This window comes from Rattus norvegicus, chromosome 1 (genome assembly GCF_036323735.1).
Source record: "Rattus norvegicus strain BN/NHsdMcwi chromosome 1, GRCr8, whole genome shotgun sequence".
NCBI lineage: Eukaryota > Metazoa > Chordata > Mammalia > Rodentia > Muridae > Rattus > Rattus norvegicus.
Window position 1 is genome coordinate 206,709,397 of NC_086019.1, and position 19,532 is coordinate 206,728,928.

The 19,532-nt window shown below is 49.0% G+C and overlaps 1 pseudogene; it reads left to right on the forward strand.

The window, feature by feature from the left end:
* Nucleotides 1-8,161: 8,161 nt before the first annotated feature.
* On the forward strand, nt 8,162-16,571 carry Krtap5-2-ps1 (keratin associated protein 5-2, pseudogene 1; annotated as a pseudogene).
* Nucleotides 16,572-19,532: the final 2,961 nt, after the last annotated feature.

Sequence of the window (19,532 nt, forward strand, 5' to 3'; positions counted from 1 at the left end):
GGTTCTGGTGTTTGGTTGAGAATGGAGTAGGTCAGAGGAGAAGGTGGAGAGGAAGGTGTGCAGATGTGGAGCCTCCTGAGCCTGGGCCTTTATATCCCCGCCCAGGTCAGGTGGGAGGCTGCACGTGGTCACTTCCTGATTGCCCTTTGTTTTCCCCTAGTGCAGCTGCATGACAATGTAATAAACATTGCTCTTTCCTGTCACTTCCTTCCTATCAGTGGTTTCCTACAGATCTTCAGGATTTGCCTTCCCAGGGTCTTGAGTTCTAGGCACAGAAGAGCTTCAGCCATCCCTGCCCAGGGCTCTCCAGCCTGGGCATCTCACAGCATGGGGTATTTTCTGTGTGCTATTCACTTCCACTCTGCTGTCTTGTGGAAACACTGAGCTCTGCTGGCTCTCCATTCAAATTGCACAAGATTGAGATCCTGTTCTGTATGTCAGAGCAGTTCAGGACAGGTCACCTGGCCTTTTGGAGTCTGTTCCTTGGTTGACGCTATTTCAGGTCTGAGGGACACTGTTCTCAGATGCAGCTCTCACCCAAGCTTTTTTCTTTCTTTTTTCTGTTTTGATTTTTTTGTTTGTTTCATTTGTTTTCTTTTTTATTGGGCAGTTCTCTCCCCTGCCCCCCTTTTTCCCTACTCTTGCTCTCTGAAACTCCACAGGTTTCCTTCAGTCCACTGTGGGTTCGCAGAGTTCTTCAGTGCACCCACACTGTTCTAACGTGCCCCGAGCCCAGCAGAAGCTTCAGTCTCCCTCCACTGGAAGCTTCTCAAAGGCCTGGCCCAGATTAAGAGCTGCAGCCTCTGTGTCAGCAGGCTCTTCCTCAGGCTCTGCCGTTACTTCAGCTCTGCACACTGGCTGCTGTCCCATGCATTCAGGAGGTCTCTGCCTACCTCCGCCCAGGAGTTCATCTGTGACCTTCACCCCACAAGGAGGGACAGGAGGCACAGCCCTCTCTCATGTGAAGGCCTCATTATTTTCTGGGGATGAGGGATTTATTTGTGTTCTTGACTCTGGTGGGTTTTTAAAAAATGCCTTTGTAGGCTTAAAAAAATTAGTACCTATTGACTGCACAAAAGAAGGGGCTGTGCCTCAGTGTTTCAATAAGGTTCCCACTACACTTGATCATATTCACCTCTATTGCCCTATTTGAAAGAAATTTTGTGTGTGTGTGTGTGTGTGTGTGTGTGTGTGTGTGTGTGTTGTGCCTCCATGGAAAGGTGTGTGTTCATGTTCGTGTGTAACTGCAGGTGCTTGTGCCAAGGTGCCCTGTGAAGTCAGGGAACAGCCTCAGGAATTCGCCCTCTACCTCGTTTGAGACAGGGTCTCTTTTTGGGGGCTGTGTCACAGGGCTGTCTATCCTATGAGCCTCTGGCAAATCCTCTGTTTCTGCCTCTCATATGGCTGTAGGGGTGCTGATACTGTAGATATGTCCTTCCGTGCGTGGCTTCGCCTTCACGTGGTGTCTTCGTCGGGGTTTCTATTGCTGTGGCAAAACACCATGACCAAAAGCAAGTTGGGGAGGAAGGGTTTACTCTGCTTACACTTCCACATCCCCGTCCATTACTGAAGGGAGTCAGGACTGGAGCTCGAACAGGGCAGGACACTGGAGGCAGAGTGGATGCAGAGGCCTTGGCGGAGTGCGGCTCACTGGACTGGCCTGCTCCTCATGGCAGAGTCAGCTTGCTTTCTTATAGAACCCAAGACCGTCAGCCCAGGGATGATCCCCCCCACAAGGCTGGGTAACCCCACATCAATCATTATTTAAGAAACTGCTCCACAGGCTTGCCATCATACAGCCTATATATAGAGGCATTTCCTCAGCTGAGGCTCGCTGCTCTCTGATGACTCTAGCTTGTGTCAAGTTGACATAGCACTAACCGGGACCTGTGGGTTTGGAGATCTGAGCTCATGTTCTTCTGTTTGCACAGCAAACACTTTATCCTCTGAGCAACCCCAGCACTCTTGTTGCCTGTCTGTCTGCCTGTCTACCTGTCTGTCTGCCTGTCATTTGCCTTTCTTTGTTTCTTTTCTTTTCTTTTCTTTTCTGGACCTTTTATTTCCCCTTGGATCCCACTTATAAAAGAAAGCATGCAACATTTATTCTTGTAAGGCTGACTAATCTCTCTTGTCGGATGTGTCTTCTTTATGGCTGCATTAAGACTATTTTGTTTACAAACCCTATATCCTTGTTCATCTGTTGCTGGACATCTAGGCTGATTGTTTAACATGGGAACAGAGCAACAATGCAGAGAACCCAATGCCCCTGGAGTGTTCTGAATAATTATTTTGGGTGGACATAGAGAGGCAATACAGCTGACTCATATGGTGGCTCTGTTTTCAGGTTTTTGAGAGACCTCTGTACTGATTTCCATGGTGTCTGAACTAATTTACATTCCTACCAATAGTGTGGCGGGCTCCTTTCCCAATGCGTCCTTGCCAGCAGCTCTGGTTTGTTTTCTCGGTAGAAGCCCCTCTGACCAGGACAAGAAGTCTCAGTGCAGTTTCGATGCACATTTCCGACACGGCTCTGGCCGGCCACCCCCACCCTGTGAATTATTTAGGTATCTGTGCTTCCCTTGAAGGGCTACTCTGTTCACTTGCTCATTTCCTGATCCAATCATCTGCTCTCTTGATGTTCAATTTACTTTTAGACTTACTTATTTTATTTTTGTATACACGCGTTTCCCTGCATGTACTTGCATGCACAGTGCCCACGGAAGTCAGAAGAGGGTGCCAGTGAGGTGCCAAATCGTTTAAGTTCAGACTCCATTTTAGAGACCCTGACCTAAGTTTGAACTCAGGTAAACTAACAGATTGGTACTTAGCCTTAGTTTCCAAGTTGCCTCCCCTCTCCCTGCAACAAAACCCAAGCCTAGCTCCAGTCTCTAGGCCAATCCCCAACAAGACCAGCATTTCCAAGTTATCCCCTCAACAAACCTGTACCCCAGGTTACAAGCCACCCCTTGCCTAATGACCACCAATGCAGAGGGGAACAGAAATTAGGTTTATGATATAACTCCCAGCACCAGCCAATTATGTTAAAAGCCACAGTAGCTTTCCAATTAGGTGCTTGTACACGTACTCCCTGCTTGCTGCTTACTATAAAGCCTTTCCCCATAGGCATTCGGGGCTCCCCACCACCACCAAAACCTGCCCTGCATGATGGAGGTATGTTGCAGGGGGAGAGGGGGCGAGCTAGCTGGGATAGAATAAAGACCCTGCTGTGAGTTGCATCAGATTGGCTCCTGTCTGTTTTATTGGGATCACTAACATTTCCCTGGCACTACACCAGATACCCTAGAATCACGGACAGTTCGGCATGTGGGTCCTGGGAGCTGGACCCAGCTCTCTGCTTTTAACCACTGAGTCATCTCTCCTACCCTTTGGTATTTAATTTTAAAAGTTCATTATATATTCTGGATTCTAATTTTTTTACTGGGTGAATAGCTGGCAATAGTTCCCTCCCAGCCTGCAAGTATCTTTTCAGTCTGAAATGGTTTCTCTTGCCATCTAGAGGCTCCTTAATTTGAAGCAACCCCATTTGTAGTTTCTTGCTATTATTTTTTTCCTATGCTGCTGGAATCTAGATGATCTGAGTTTGATCCCCGGAACCCGCATGATAGTAATAGAGAACTGCTTCAGGCAAGTTGTCTCTGAACTCCATACATATGCCCCAGCATGCATGCACATACTCTCGGAATAAGTAAACAAGTGCGTGCGTGTGTGATTTTTTTTTTTTTAAAGAAAAGGCATCTGAATGAAAGTATTTTCCATGTATGAACAAAGCTGTTTCCTGAAGACATGGCCTATTAGATGAAAATCCCAGTGACTGGCTGGATCCTTGCTTATGAGTTATTAGTCAGAGAGGTTGCAGAGGTCTCCAAGACATCACACGCTATTGCCATTCCCCTTGTTTACCCACTGCACTCACATGGGAAGATCCTGTTTCTAAAGGCATGATGCAGGACACAGACATCAACCTCAAACCCACCAGGAAGCTTCCTTCGTGTTAATAGCTTTTATACTGCTGGAAGGTACTATGCAGGCTGTGGAGGGAGAAAAGTTACCAAGGTCTTTCCCACTGCTGGCTCCTGAGTGCCACGTACTGACCTGCCACACAAGAGCTCCCTGCTAGTGCAGTTGCTCTTTGACAGGGATTGAGAGCAGCCCCATGAGAAGTTCCTGTAATCCTGGTCAAAGGCTGGTGGCTGGGGAAGTCAGGGTCCTTAGGGTAGACCCCCCATTTTTATTTTGTCAAATTGCCCTCTAAATATTTATATTTCTGATCATGGACATGGGCTACTCTTAGGTCAGAGAGGCTTCTTTTGTGGTGGGCAGCAGTCAGTGGGAAGATACATAACTGGTTACAGTGCTAGAGAGTGAATGCTACTCAATAGCAATAAGGAAAATGAAAAGAATAAAGCAGGTCCTCTCCAATGTAAAACAGAACAGTAGAGTGAAGACTCAGTACAGACCAGCTCTCAGAGAGTGGGAAAGATGTGGGGATGAGCCATTAGAGAGGGAGTAGGAGAGTTAGCACAGACACCCATTACCAGAGTTTAGCACATGAGAAAGTTGGCATGGAGAGAATAGAGCATCACTTGATGTTAGTCAGAAGTACCTAGCACGGACAGACATAACCTTCATAATCTTCCCTGCCATGTCATGCATAGGGTTGGGTGATGAGAGACTCAGCAGGGCACTGCAGTCACAGAGCAGAGATCTACTCAAGAGATCCTGATCCTTGAAGCTTCCAGCGAAGGACAGACAGATCCCTCCTTCTGTGAAGGTGAGGGGTGAGACACACAGGAATGCTCTGCAGTAAATATGACATAAACACCAGGAGGCCGAGTGTGGGTGGCACATGCCCTTAAGCTAAGTACACAGGAAGCAGAGGCAGACAGATCTCTAAGCTTGAGGTCATTCCAGCATACTTTATCTCAAACAACAAACAATCAAACACAATGAAAAGAAGGAAAGAAGAGAGAGGGAGAGAGAGGGAGGGGGGAGAGAGAGAGAGAGAGAGAGAGAGAGAGAGAGAGAGAGAGAGAGAGAAGAAGAAGAAGAAGAAGAAGAAGAAGAAGAAGAAGAAGAAGAAGAAGAAGAAGAAGAAGAAGAAGAAGAAGAAGAAAGGAGTTTCTCTGGAATAGTTATAGAGAAACAGGTTGCAGAGAGAGAACAAGCTAGACACAAGTGAAGACAGAACAACCAGAGAATGAGAAGGAGCCAGGAGATTGGAACAGATTGTTAGCTTGGAGAGGAGGAGCTTTGAACTAGAACAACTGAGTTGACCGGGCAGCAAGTGCTCAGAAAGAACTAAAAAGGGTGAGCTTATTCAGCAGCAAGTCTCAGAGGCTGAAAACATTCTAGGCCTAGATAAGGTTGTACAGAGGACAGAAGCTTTCAGGACTAGGCCTAGGTTAGCAGACAATTGTCTGAGATGACAATTAATACCGAAGAATAAAAGTTACATTTACAGGTGGGCATTTGAAGCCCAGGCTCACCTTTTGATACTCGGGCTGAGGCTATAAACTGTCAAAACCTTCCAGCGGTTGTGGGAGCTGTATTGGATTTGGGCCTGGTTGCTTTGTCACTGTGTGGCACAAGAAGTTTACATTCACAGAATGTTGTCAGCCTGAACAAGACCCTTCTGGGTCTCCAACAAGGTTTGACCCCTGCTGAGCCCTGCCCTTGCATGTGGAAGCCTTTTGTCCCCAACTGGGAACAGTCTGGCCAGGTACTTCTCACCTGAGTCAGAATTAGGCTGGCCTTCCTGGTTATTTCCCTAATTTATTCAGGCCATATAGTCGGTCCTTTGTTACCGAAGTCTCAGCCAGGGTTCCCCACTGTGCTTGACAGATACCTGCTAAGTGGTGTTCTTTGGATATATAGTTTGGTCAATAAAGAAACCAGAAGCTCTCTTCCTCTTACAGTTCTAGCAAGACTACCTCCTAACGGTTCAATAACCTTCCCAAACAGTGCCACCAACAGAACACCAAGTGTTCAAATAGATGAGCCTAGGGGGGCATTTTTCATTCAGATTACTATAGTAGCACAAGAAATCAGTCAAAATGTGTAAATTCGAGGTCGGAAATTGCTTTTTGATTTATTTCTTATAATAAAACTCATCTATTTTTTGACAGTTTTACTACAGGATGGTTAATGTTCAATGCTAACATGACAGAATCTAGAATCCCAGGGGAGGTGGGCCTCTGGGCATATCTGCATGGGATTATCCTTATTTCATTAATTGAGATCGGATGAACTGGCCACTGTGGGTGGCACCCTTCCCTGGCTTTGGTCCTGAACTGGGTAACTAGAGAGAGGGAGCTGAACAACAGCATCATTCATCAGTCTCTGCTCCCCGATTGTATAGCATGTGACCAGCTGCTTTAAGTTCTTGCTGCCTTATCGTCCCTGACATGATGGACTGTATCCGGGAACTGTCAGTCAGAGTAAACTGTTTCCTTCTTAAGTTGGCCTTTGTCATTGTATTTTATCACAATGACAGGAAAGGAAACTGTGACACATGAGTAAAGCAGACAAATAAAAAGCTATGACAGAGAAAGGGAGGGGAGGAAGCAGGAAGGGGAGAAGAAGGAGGGGGAAGAAAGAAAGGAGGGAGGGAAGGAGGAGTGCAGGGAGGAAGGAAGGGAGGAAGGCAGGGAGGAAGGCAGGATGTTAGGGAGGAAGTTAGGGAGGAAGGCAAGGAGTGAGGATGGCAGGGAGGAAGGCAGGGAGGAAGGCAGGGAGGAAGACGGAGGAAGGCAGGATGTTAGGGAGGAAGTTAGGGAGGAAGGCAGGATGTTAGGGAGGAAGGCAGGATGTTAGAGAGGAAGTTAGGGAGGAAGGCAAGGAGTAAGGAAGGCAGGGAGGAAGGTAAGGAGTGAGGAAGGCAGGGAGGAAGTTAGGGAGGAAGTTAGAGAGAAAGGTAAGGAATGAGAAAGGCAGGAAGGAAGGTAAGGAATGAGGAAGTTAGAGAGGAAGGTAAGGAGTGAGGAAAGCAGAAGGAAGGCAGAGAGGAAGGAAGGTTGGAAGAAAAGGAAGAAAAGGAGAGAAGAATGGAATAGAAAGAGGAAGGGGAAGCAGAGGGAGGACGAATGAAGAATCGGATGCATTCAAAGAATGAGACGCACTGCAGAGCAGCAATGATTGCGAAAGAACTACACGCCGAGTAGAGTGGAAAATAAGAGTCCATTTTTTGTACGTGTGAGTGTTTTGCCTGCATGTGTGTGCACATGTGCATGCAGTGCCCTCCCGAGAGGAGTATACCAGATACCCTGAACCTGGAGTTACAGGAGGCTATGGATGTCGTGGAGGTGCTGGGAACTGTACCAGGGCCCTCTTTGAGAGCAGGCAGTGCTCTTACCGCTGAGCCATCCCTCCAGCTCCAGGAGAGTCTGTGTTTCATACAAAAAGAACCTTAGAGCTCGTGTAAATAACTTGTTGCACATGTCCGTGCAAGCAACCCTGATTAAACTTGTGGACACATGTACACTGAAAGTAGAGGGGGACTAACTGGGGAGAGGAAGGTGATCATTGGGAACGGGAGATGACAAAAGTGGGCAGGTTGAATAGAATAAAAATATATATGCATGAAAATGTGTGTGTGTGTGTGTGTGTGTGTGTGTGTGTGTGTGTGTGTGTGTGTGTGTGTGTGTGTTGGGGGAGCCTAGAAAATCCTGAGTGAAGCTTCTGTCTCCACAGTGGACAGGAGGATCAATACATGGCTGTTAGAGAACAACAGGGGAGGAGCAAGGGGAACTAAAGATAAGGCTTCTGTTTTGCAGTAGAGAACAAATGGGATTTCCCCAGCATTGCTCCTAAACACACACAAGAAAGTGACCATGTGCTCCAGGCAGCCAGCACACAGAGATATAAGAGTTCCTGGAAAGGAGGTCTCCATACTCATACACCTTCCTCTCCACCTTCTCTGACCTACTCCATCCTCAACCAAACACCAGAACCATGACCTGCTGTGGCTCCAGCTGTGGGGGCTGTGGCTCCAGCTGTAGGGGGCTGTGGCTCCAGCTGTGGGGGCTGTGGCTGCTCAGGAGGCTGTGGCTCCAGCTGTGGGGGCTGTGGCTCCAGCTGTGGGGGCTGTGGCTCCAGCTGTGGGGGCTGTGGCTCCAGCTGTGGGGGCTGTGGCTCCTGCTGCTGCAAGCCTGTGTGCTGCTGTGTGCCTGTCTGTTCCTGCTCTAGCTGTGGGGGCTGCAAGGGAGCTGTGGCTCCTGTGAGGGCTGCAAGGGAGGCTGTGGCTCCTGTGGGGGCTGTGGCTCCGGGGGAGGTTGTGGCTCCTGTGGAGGCTGTAAGGGAGGCTGTGGCTCCTGTGGAGGCTGTGGCTCCTGTGGAGGCTGCAAGGGAGGCTGTGGCTCCTGTGGAGGCTGTAAGGGAGGCTGTGGCTCCTGTGGAGGCTGTAAGGGAGGCTGTGGCTCCTGTGGAGGCTGTAAGGGAGGCTGTGGCTCCTGTGGAGGCTGTGGCTCCTGTGGTGGACGCAAGGGAGGCTGTGGCTCTTGTGGGGGCTGCAAGGGATGCTGTGGCTCCTGTGGGGGCTGTGGCTCCTGTGGAGGTTGTAAAGGAGGCTGTGGTTCCTGTGGAGGCTGTAAGGGAGGCTGCGGCTCCTGTGGAGGCTGTGACTCCTGTGGAGGCTGCAGCTCCTGTGGAGGCTGCGGCTCCTGTAGAGGCTGTGACTCCTGTGGGGGCTGTGGCTCCTGTGGAGGCTGTAAAGGAGGCTGTGGGTCCTGTGGAGGCTGTAAGGGAGGCTGTGGCTCCTGTGGGGGCTGCAATTCTTGCTGCTGCCAGTCCAGCTGTAATCCTTGTTGTTCTGGTTGTGGGTCTTCATGCTGACCATCAAGCTGCTCTCTTCCCATTTGCTGCCAGTGCAAGATCTGAGGTTCTGATCAGAGGCCCAAGTCATCTCATCTATTTGAGGTTTCTAGAGATGAGCCTACATTGCACCTCAGAACACTGAGGCTCTAATCTCACTTTGTGATCCAGAAGGTCTCTTCTTGATCTCCAAAGCTGGACATCCATGTGATGAACAACAGAGGCGTGTACAGTCCTCCTGCCCGTCACCTGTAATAGGGAACCCAGATCCTGTCCCATGTCACCCAGGATGGGAGTACTTTTCCTGACATCTGCAGGCCCCTTAGAGCCCCATCCATTCTTCCATGCCAATAGCAGGAAGGCTGCCCTACCATAAGGTGTGCTCACCGCCAGCTTCTGTGACTGCTTTCTCTCTTTAGTTTTGCTTTGCTTTTCTTCATTTGGCCCAAATGGGGGCACTGAAGAACATGAAATAAACAAATAAACACCCTTCTTGTGCATATGATACAGTACTTACAGTGATTTTTAAAACCATCTTCAGCCCAACAAATGAACCCACCTACACCTCCCCCCCCACATTCCCTCCTACACTTTATCTATAAACTCACTTGAAGATCGATAATGACTGCTAGACACTCTCCAGGAGGTCCTGGTGGCCACAGCTGCCAGGAAATCACAGCACTGCCTTTGCGAGGAAAGGAGAGTTGGGTTTTACCAAAGATTAGCAGGAGAAGGGACCAGAACCTTCAGGATTCCTCTCAGGAGCTGGTGTTGGGAACGAAGGAGGAGACTGTGCACATGGACATGGGGAGCAGGGTGAGGGACCCTTCCATAAAGATGTCCAGGAGTCAGAAGGACCCTTGCTTGAGGATAGGTGTAGCACCCACAGGCTTGATGGATGGGTGGTAGGAGGGCCTGGGCTCTGCTGTCAGGAGTACATGCATGCACACTTTGGCAACTTGTCTGTTCTTGACACCTCTGCATGCTCATCTGCAAAACAGGGACATCGGTGTCCCCATACTGGGGTGTGACGGTTTGTATTTACTTAGCTCAGGGAGTGGCACTATTAGAAGGTGTGGCCCTGTTGGAGTAGGTGTGCCACTGTGGGCGTGGCCTTTAAGACCCTCATCCTAGCTTCCTAGAAGCAGTCTTCTCCTAGCTGCCTTTGAAACAAGAGCTGGGGGCTAGAGAGATGGCTCAGTGGTTAAGGGTACCGACTGCTCTTCCCGAGGTCCTGAGTTCAAATCCCAGCAACCACATGGTGGCTCACAACCATCTGTAATGAGATCTGATGCCCTCTTCTGGTGTGTCTGAAGACAGCTACAGTGTACTCATATATATAATAAATAAATAAAATATTAAAAAAAAAAGAAAGAAACAAGAGCTGGAACTTCAGCTTTTCCAGCCCTATGTCTGCCTGGACACTGCCATGCTCCCACTTTGATGATAGTGGACTGAACCTCTGAATCTGTAAGCCAGCCCCAATTAAATATTGTTCTTTAGAAGAGGTACCTAGATCATGGTGTCTGTTCACAGCAGTAAGACCCTAACTAAAACACTGGGTAAAGAGGAAATGGCCGAACCATGCAGAGTGTGCAGCATACACATGCATAGGCACATGTGAAGGACACGGGACAGAATCAGTACCACTGAAACCATGGCTTGAGGAATGTCCTGGGAGGAACCAAGGAGTGTACCAAATGCTGCTGGAGTTTGCTTATTTAAATGATACTAAGTGAGGGTGAGTCTGGAGGCACCTTCTCTATTTGGGGATTGTTAAAAGATAAATCAAACACAGAGGCCTGGAAGATGGACGGCTGAGCTCACAGATCATGTGGCTGCTGGCTCAAGGGTCAGCGTCGGTCTCTTGGTTTGGGTGGCGGGTTCAGAAACCTTCTTGGCTCAGTGTGTATGGCATGAAGACTGTTGGCCTGTGTAGTCCTTACTGCTGTGTTAACCAAACAGCTACACACTCAGACTTCAAGCCACATGCAGTTTAATCTCATAGAGTCAGCATTTCTCAGGCCCAGTTGGAGGTAAGCTGTGTTCTCTCCCTAAGGGTGTGCTGAAGCCACTGCCGAGTTGTACCTTGTGCTTGGAGCCCCACCCAGAGCTCAGAGCCTTCTACCAGGTATGTTCTTTAAAGAGTTAAGTTTTTTGTTATAGTATCAAGTTCCTCATTTTCCTGAGAGTTGTCCAGCAGTGACTCTCCTCATCAGCTGAAGTGTCCTTGTCCTGTTAGCCATTTGCAGCATCTTCTTTAGCCACAATGTCTTTCTGACATCTCCCTTCCAGGCCCTTGGGATGGTGGGTTTTGGTTGTCTGGATTCAGATGCCCAGACTTGGTGAGACACAGGGAAGTTTCAAGAGAGGGTGGATGTGGAGTAATGATGGGGGAGGGGAAGGCAAGGCCTGAATGTGCACGCAACTGTTCAGTGGGCTCCGGGTCTTGATGGAAGGGAGTAGAAAGGAGAGGGAATCAGTGTGTGTACACGTGTATGTGTGCAAGCTCCGTCTTCCCCCTCATTCATAGCTGCCATTGCCATGGCTAGTCTCCAGGTTCTTCAGCCTTTCACCATGGACTCAACACCAGTGACTCTTCAAGGAGGCTCCAGGCCTTCAGCACTTGACTGAGGCTCTATCAATTGGTCTCCCTTGTTCTGCAGTATCTAACATCTTGGGCTGATCGACTACCAGATTCTCTGCCTCTCCAGCATGCAGAAGACCATTGTTGAATTACCCAGCCCTTGTGGTGTAAGTCAGTTCAATAAACTCACCTTTATGATAAATATATGTTATTCTAGTTCTGTTCTCCTAAACACTGCCAACTAATACACCTATTTTAGAGCTCACCTGATTGGTCTGGGAGCGCACAGGACAATGTCTTCTTGGATCAGATTCACTAACAAAAGGTCTTAATAACACCTGCAAACACCCCTTTCTGACAGATAGGCCATTATTCCGTGGGTGCAGTCTCTTCATACCACAGGTTCCATTCATTCATAAGGGGAATTGATAAAAAAAATGTGAGTCATTTCTACAACTTTGCTGTCACAGGAAAGGCATGTTATATTCATAGCATCAGTGAGCTAAACAGAAGGTGGAATTCAAGAGAGGTCAGTGTGTGGATCTGGAGGTCAGACATCCATACATACAGAAGTTATTAACTCGGGCAATAGCAACAGGTAGAAAGCCAAGACCCTTGGCAGGGACTGCACCCTTCGTCAGCATGGAAGAAATGACTGAAGGCAGCCCATTAGCCTTCAGCTTCCCCCAAAGACTTCTGGAACCACAGCTCTCAGGAGGGGTGTATAGCAGGAAAATGTGAAGAGTGAGGTCAAATTTACCACATGAGAAAGATGGTTCAGTGGCAAAGAGCCCACGCTGCTCTTCCAGAATATCTGAGTTCAGTTCCCAGCAACCACGTCAGGCAGCTCAGAACTGCCTGTAACTCCAGCCCCAGCAAATCCCAAACTCTGTCTTCTGGGGGCACCCGCACACACATGTGCACAGTGCATATGTATATGAACAAATACATAGAGATAAAGAACTTCACAAATTACCGTGTGAAAGCATTTAGAGAGATGGCTCTGCAGTTAAGAACACTGGCTGCTTTTACAGAGGACCAAGGTTTGATTCCCAACACCCACAAGGCAGGTCACAATCATCTGTAACTTCAGCCCCAAGACATCTGACAATCTTGTCTGGTTCCCACAGGCACCAGGCACACAAGTGGGAGATATATATCTCCATACACGTTAAATAAATAATTCCTAAAAATTATTAAAAGGGCAAATTAAAAAGCGATCATGTGAAAGAAACCAGTGGGCATCAAGGAAGACTGAAAACTCTCTGCTAGAGGCCAGCATGATACACAGTGACGAATGCACAAAAAGGCATAGGCCGTACAAAAGCCTTGGAAGGCCGCAGGCTGACGAGTGGGTACCCTGAGCTTCCAACCTATATCCCAGCTCCTGCCCTCATTTTCCCTCGGAAGTGCACTTTTCTTAACGAATTGCCCCTACTTTTAGAGGCAATACATGTCTCCATTCAGTTTCTTCTTTTAAGTTTTTTTATTGATTCTTCGTGAGTTTCACACCATGCACCCAGTCCCACTCACTCCCCTTCACCCTGGCAACCTCCCCCGACCTAATAAAAAGCACACACACAAACAAAGCATAGAAAACAGCTCCTCGTGGAAGCTGTTGTGCGTAGTGTGCCCCACAATATAACCCTCTCTTCACACATCTTCACTTCACATTGCAACGAGTCGTTGGTCTGGTTCGAGGTCTCTGGATCCTCACTGGGACTCCAGGGTTATCCTGTTGTTGCCCTGTGTCATGGAGATCCTGGAGTTTTGGATCAGCAGGCCTGACTCTTCCATTCACCCCAACAGTTCACAAATGAGGTGGGTTTGGAGGTGAGCCAACTCAAAGCCCTGGATCTGGACTTGGGGGCCGCTGAGCTGGTCAGCCCACCTGCTCTCCCTTGTCTGCACCACCAGGGGGAGTGCTCCAGCACTGCTTGGAGCTTGCTCAATGGCACTATTAACCAGAAGGGTTATATCCTGCTCTCATGCCCTCGGGGCTGGCTCACCCACACCTACACCTCCAGAACCAGCTCAGCAGTGTCGCCCAGTGAGGGCGGAGGCCCACTCTTCCGAGTGTCACAGCCTGCAAGAGCGTGGGCCAGCTCTTCCGCTCTCGCGCCTGGGGGCTGGCTCATCGGTGCCTTTGCCATGAGGACCAGCTTCACCATGTTGCTCAGTCTAGGTGCCCGCCCACTCTCCTGAGTACCACAGCCAGTGAGTGGCAGGCAGTGAGTTAGCGCTCCTGTGCTCATGCCCTTGGGATGGGGTGGCTCACTCATTACCTCACTACTAGGGCTAGCTCTACTGTGCTACCCAGGGGAGGTGCAGGGCCCGCTCCAGCAGGAGCCGTTCTCCCATGTTCTTATGACTCCCCAGGACAGCTTTCTCTATTGTCAGGGGTAGTGAGGAGGGAGGTGGGGAGGGCATACCTCAGCAAACGCACAACCCCACAGCAGTTGTCCATTCAACTCTTATTGCAGTGCATGGGAACCTGGCGATCTTGTCAGACACCTGCCAGAATCTGATATTCAATGTCAACAGACAGCTGCTAGTTAAAAGGAAAGCCTATACTTTTGATCTCTTAAAGTATTCTACCAATTCTGGGGGCATCTGAAAGGATGCATGTCCCTCCCACCTTTCACCCTCCCTTCCCTCCCTTCCTCCCTCCTTCCCTTCCTGTCTTCTTTCACTTTCCCTGGGAGTACATGGAAACATTTGGCCCAGGATGGTGGACTCTCAGCCCTCTGGGGACATATGCCCCAGTTACAGCTGTGCTCACACAGATGTAGCCAAAATATGGCAGAATTCATGTGGTCACAGCCAAAACAGCTCTGACACCATTGATAGCAACGCCCTCATTGTTGCCCCGGGGCAGGGACACATAGGACTGCCTGATCTCCCAAGCATCTGCACTTCCTAAGATGTTTTCTGGTGGCCAGAGCTTTGCGTAACCTCGTTTTCCCATCCCCAGAGTTCCTTGTTAATTTCGCTCTAAGCTCCACAGAGTTGTGTGATTCTGGTTCATCGTATTCTTCCGAGTCTGGATCCTTCCTGTCATCTTACTGCACTAGGGGTGTCCGACTTTCCAATACTAAGAAACCTAATCACCAGGGAGGGAGCCTCTAGGTGAGCAGCAGCTTGATTTCTGCATATTATACTAACAGTGCATGTGGTGTCTTCAGCCACAGGCTCTTAGCCATCAAATTCTTGTGAGCCACCAAGAGCGATGGCAATAGCCTGTACTTGTAGAAATGTTTAACCTCAATCTGGGGCTTCTACCCCACCTTTGCATATTCAGTTCCTGAATAAAACACACATACAACCTTTGTATTTATCAAAAGCTTTAATCAACACTAGAGCTGGGCAGATCCATGCTCCCTGCCCATAACCCCACTATGTGATTTGCTATGTTTTGACTGGGCTGCTCTTAACTCCAGTTAGCCAGCATGCGTGGCCACTATTTTAAGGTTCTTACTCCTTAGCGTCTTCTCTCTCCGTTTTCCTTTCTTCCTCTGGTGGTCTCCTCAGATTTCCAGGCCTAGAGCCTCAATCCCCACCTGTGTCTCTTCTTCCCAGCTATTGGCTATGGGCATCTTTATTTAACCAATAGTTTCAAATTAAGGAGCGAGGTCCTATTGTACCTGCGAATTCTCTCCTTCCTGGCAGCAAGGCAATCCAGTCTTAGGGGCCAGCATTTAGATTACACTACAAGCAGCAGCAGACCAACCCACTATATCCTTGTCTAAGGGGGTGGAGGGGGGCTCCAGGACACCTTGGACCAAGAGCTCAAAGAGAAGACTCCTACACCTGGCAGAGGGCAACCTGTGGCTTCTGGGAGGAATATTATCCTCTGAACAGGGGATAAAAATAAACTATTTTATGCAAAGCTTATAAACTAGTAGTGTTCAGAAAATGTGATTTTCAAATAAACACAAGTTATGAAGAGTTACCGTGAGACTCGGCATGGAAGACCTGTAGTGCTTTAATAAACAGGATGGATGGATACTTACCTTCTTATGAAGGGTCCTATTGAACAGTGTAAGAGATTTCCTGACAGGTAAGTCTGAACTTCAAAGGTGAAGAAAATGGATGGAGAATGACCACAGGAAAGCTTTGAATGGTGTCTTCCCAACTGTGTAGATCTTCCCCAGGGGCTGTCAACTGCAGAGAATGGGTTTCTGCCACCCAGCAATGTCCAGTGGCCATGCCAGAATCTCAAATCAGATCATTAAAAGCTTAGGGAAGAAAACAGTGTGAGTAGGAAGTATGTCACAAAGTAAAGCAACGTTTGTGTTATTTTAAGTCACAGGCAATGTCCCTGTAGAGAGTATAAAAATAGACACAAGGAAGAGACCTCAGGCCAATCAGTCACCTAGGACAGGAATATAAAAGCCCCAGACTCAGGAGGCTCTGTACCTGTACACCTTCCTCTCCACCTACTTCACTACCTACTCCACCTAAGCCAAACAACAGAACCATGACCTGCTGTGGCTGCTCAGGAGGCTGTGGCTCCAGCTGTGGGGGCTGTGGCTCCAGCTGTGGGGGCTGTGGCTCCTGCTGCTGCAAGCCTGTGTGCTGCTGTGTGCCTGTCTGTTCCTGCTCCAGCTGTGGAGGCTGCAAGGGAGGCTGTGGCTCCTGTGGGGGCTGCAAGGGAGGCTGTGGCTCCTGTGGGGGCTGCAAGGGAGGCTGTGGGTCCTGTGGGGGCTGCAAGGGAGGCTGTGGGTCCTGTGGGGGCTGCAAGGGAGGCTGTGGCTCCTGTGGGGGCTGCAAGGGAGGTTGTGGCTCCTGTGGGGGCTGCCAGTCCAGCTGCTGTCAGTCCAGCTGCTGCAAGCCCTGTTGCTCTTCAGGTTGTGGGTCTTCCTGTTGCCAATCCAGCTGTTGCAAGCCCTGCTGCTGTCAGTCCAGCTGCTGTAAGCCCTGCTGCTGTCAGTCCAGCTGCTGTAAGCCCTGCTGCTGTCAGTCCAGCTGCTGTAAGCCCTGCTGCTGTCAGTCCAGCTGCTGCAAGCCCTGCTGCTGTCAGTCCAGCTGCTGCAAGCCCTGCTGCTGTCAGTCCAGCTGCTGCAAGCCCTGCTGCTGTCAGTCCAGCTGCTGCAAGCCCTGCTGCTGTCAGTCCAGCTGCTGTGCCCCTGTGTGCTGCCAGTGTAAGATCTAAGGTTTACTAATCCCACAGACCAGCTCTCTCCAGACAGAAACAGGAGCAGCAGCCCTGAACTCTGAGGTTCACCCACCCCTGGGTCTTCAGTCTTTGGTCTTGAAGCTGCATCTCCAGACTGAGGGATGTGCCCTGGGGTGGAGAAGAACTCTGGCTGGAAGCTCACTATTCATTCCACACTCAGTGGATCAGACCTTCACCCACTTCCTTCGATCCAGTCTCCAAGACTCTGACTTTCTTGGCCCCTGGCCTCACCTGGAGGCTACATCAAGTCCACAGGTAGGTGGCAGACTGTGGAGGTCACCACAACCTGGGGTCCCAGGGAGCTGTGAATTCCTTTCCACCCAGCATTGTCCTGGCCAGGCCCATCTCCACATGGCCTCTTCTGTGTTTCTGAGCTTCCTGATTTCTCTGTCTGGGTGAGCACACTGTGCCCTTGATACAAACATCCTTCAATAAACATTCTCTGCCCACTGTACTTCTCATGTGGTTCTTTGTTCTCGTAACTGATTAATAAATTTGTTCATGTTCTCCCTACCCTCTGAGGTTTCTTGTGTTATTTCACAATGCATTCTTCTGCCGCCACCGCCTCCTCTTCCTCCTCCTCCTCCTCTTATTCCTCCTCCTCCTCCTCCCCCTCCTCCTCCTCCTCCTCCTCATCCTCTTCCTCCTCCTTCAAGTCCCACCAGAGCCAACCCCATCACACCCAATATGAAGCAGAATGGACCAGGAAGCCTGGCCAGGACAGCAGCTCCTTCCGAGTGGGGCATCTTCGTAGAATCTGGACACAAACATGGCACAGTGGGTGGGTTTTATTTGTTTAGCTTTTAGTCACTGAGTCAAAACAAAACAATTGAAAGGCAGCCATGTGACCAAGAGTGGACAAGACTAGGGGTGCTGATGCTTTTTTCCTGGGTGTAGCCAGAGCTTCTGCACTTATCTGTGTGGCTCCAGGCTTTCCTCAGAGTATCCAACCTGCTTTGCTTGACAAGGATCCATTTAGGCTTACTGGAGGAGAGTAAGGCGTGCTAAGGCCCTATGTCTTGTGGTCTCTTATTACTACCATGAGTTAAAATCAAAGGAACTAAAAACCAATTTCTTTCTTCGGTTGCATGGGTCATTTTTTATTTGTAGTGTAGCAGCCCATGTGGCCCAAGGGTGAGTCACGGATCAGTGGTGTAGGAGACATTCCATCGCTGCGGGGATGTCTGATATATACCGGGGGTTAGAATCAGAGTTTTATAGACCGCATGTGATCCAGATGGTAAAGCTAATGTTCCACGTTCACAATGACTCACCCTCTCCTAGTTTCTCCTCTTCCTCGAGTCCAGGGCCTCACACGCGCTAAGCACATGCTCTACCAACTCAGCTACCTCCAAGCACCAGACTTGGATATTTCAGACGACAAGGACTAAGGTCCCTAGACTGCTATAGGAAATGGTAGAAACTGAATGGGTTCAAATAGAAGAAACGTGTTTTCTTAGAAAGTGGGAAGCCAGAGTCTAAATCCAAGGTCTCAGTCAAGAGCTGGGAGCTCCCATTTCTAGATTGAAAGAGAACAGGTGTTTCTCCTGGTGGATGTTGACATTCTTAGTGTCTTAGCTGCTATTCTATTGCTGTGGTAAGACATCATGATCAAGGCAACTTACTGAAGGAAATGTCTATCGGGGGCGTAGATCAGGTTAGAGTCCATGACCGTCATGGCAGGGAGTATGGCCGTAGACAGCGGTTGAGATCTTACATCCAGAGTCAACAACCATGAGGAAGAGAGAGTGCTAAATGGGAATGTTGAGGGCTTTTGAAACCCCAAAGCCCACCTCTGGTGGCACACCTCCTCCAAGAAGGCACCACCTCCCAATCCTTCCCAAACCAACTGCAGATCAAGTATTCAAACATACGAGCCCATGGAGGCCATTCTCATTCAGACCACTGCACATGTTCTGGGGGTCACAGTTTTCTAACCTGTCCTCCTCCCTCCCTGGTCATATTTCCTCTGCCTTTGGGGCCTCTGTCTCTCTATTTTATAAGGATATGATGGAGTTTAAGGTTGACCCAGATATTCTAGGTAAGCTCGTTTCTCTTTTGGTCTTGTTGTTGTTTTGAGTTTATTGGGGTTTGATTTAAATTTAATTTTGTTCAATATGTATAGCTGTTTTGCCTGCACGGATGTCTGTGTACCATGTGCGTGTAGTATCTGCAGAAGTCAGAAGAGGGTGCTGCTGGATCTTGTGCTGAGAACTGAGAAAAGGTCCTCTGTAAGAGAAGCAAGTGCTGTAAACCACTAAGCCATCGATCTCTCCAGCCCCTGGTTTCTTGTTTTTATAAGACAGAATTGCAGGCTTGTTTTGAACTCAAGAAATGCTCTGTCTCCATCTCTGAAGTCCAGGGACTCTAGGCATAAAATTCCTTGTTGTTTTAGACTTATTTATTTTTATTTATGAGGGCACGGCAGCTGTCTTCAGACACACCAGAAGAGGGCATCAGATCTCATTACAGATGGTTGTGAGCCACCGTGTGGTTTCTGGGAATTGAACTCAGAACCTCTGGAAAAGCAATCAGTGCTCTTAGCTGCTGTGCCATCTCTCCAGCCCCATTTCTAAATTCTTAATCTGGATGTGTCTGCAAATTCTCTTCCAAAACAAGCTAAGGTGACCCTTGTGCTCTGTCTGTGATGTTTGCAGGCTCAGGAGATTTGACATGGGCATGCTTTTGGAGAACCACCATTCTTTATTCTCACCCTCCCTGCAGATATTCACACATGTTCCATGTCCCCAGCCACCCAGCCCTGCTTTCCAGGCACACTCAAGCATCGCACTACCTCTCTAAGCATACTTCTATGTTAGTATTAGTTATTTTTCTCATTGATGTCACAAAAAAAAGCATTTTAAAGAGGGAGGGAGGGGGTTGAGACTCATGGTTAGAGGATGCTGTTCATCATACTGTAGAAGGAGTGAAAGCAGG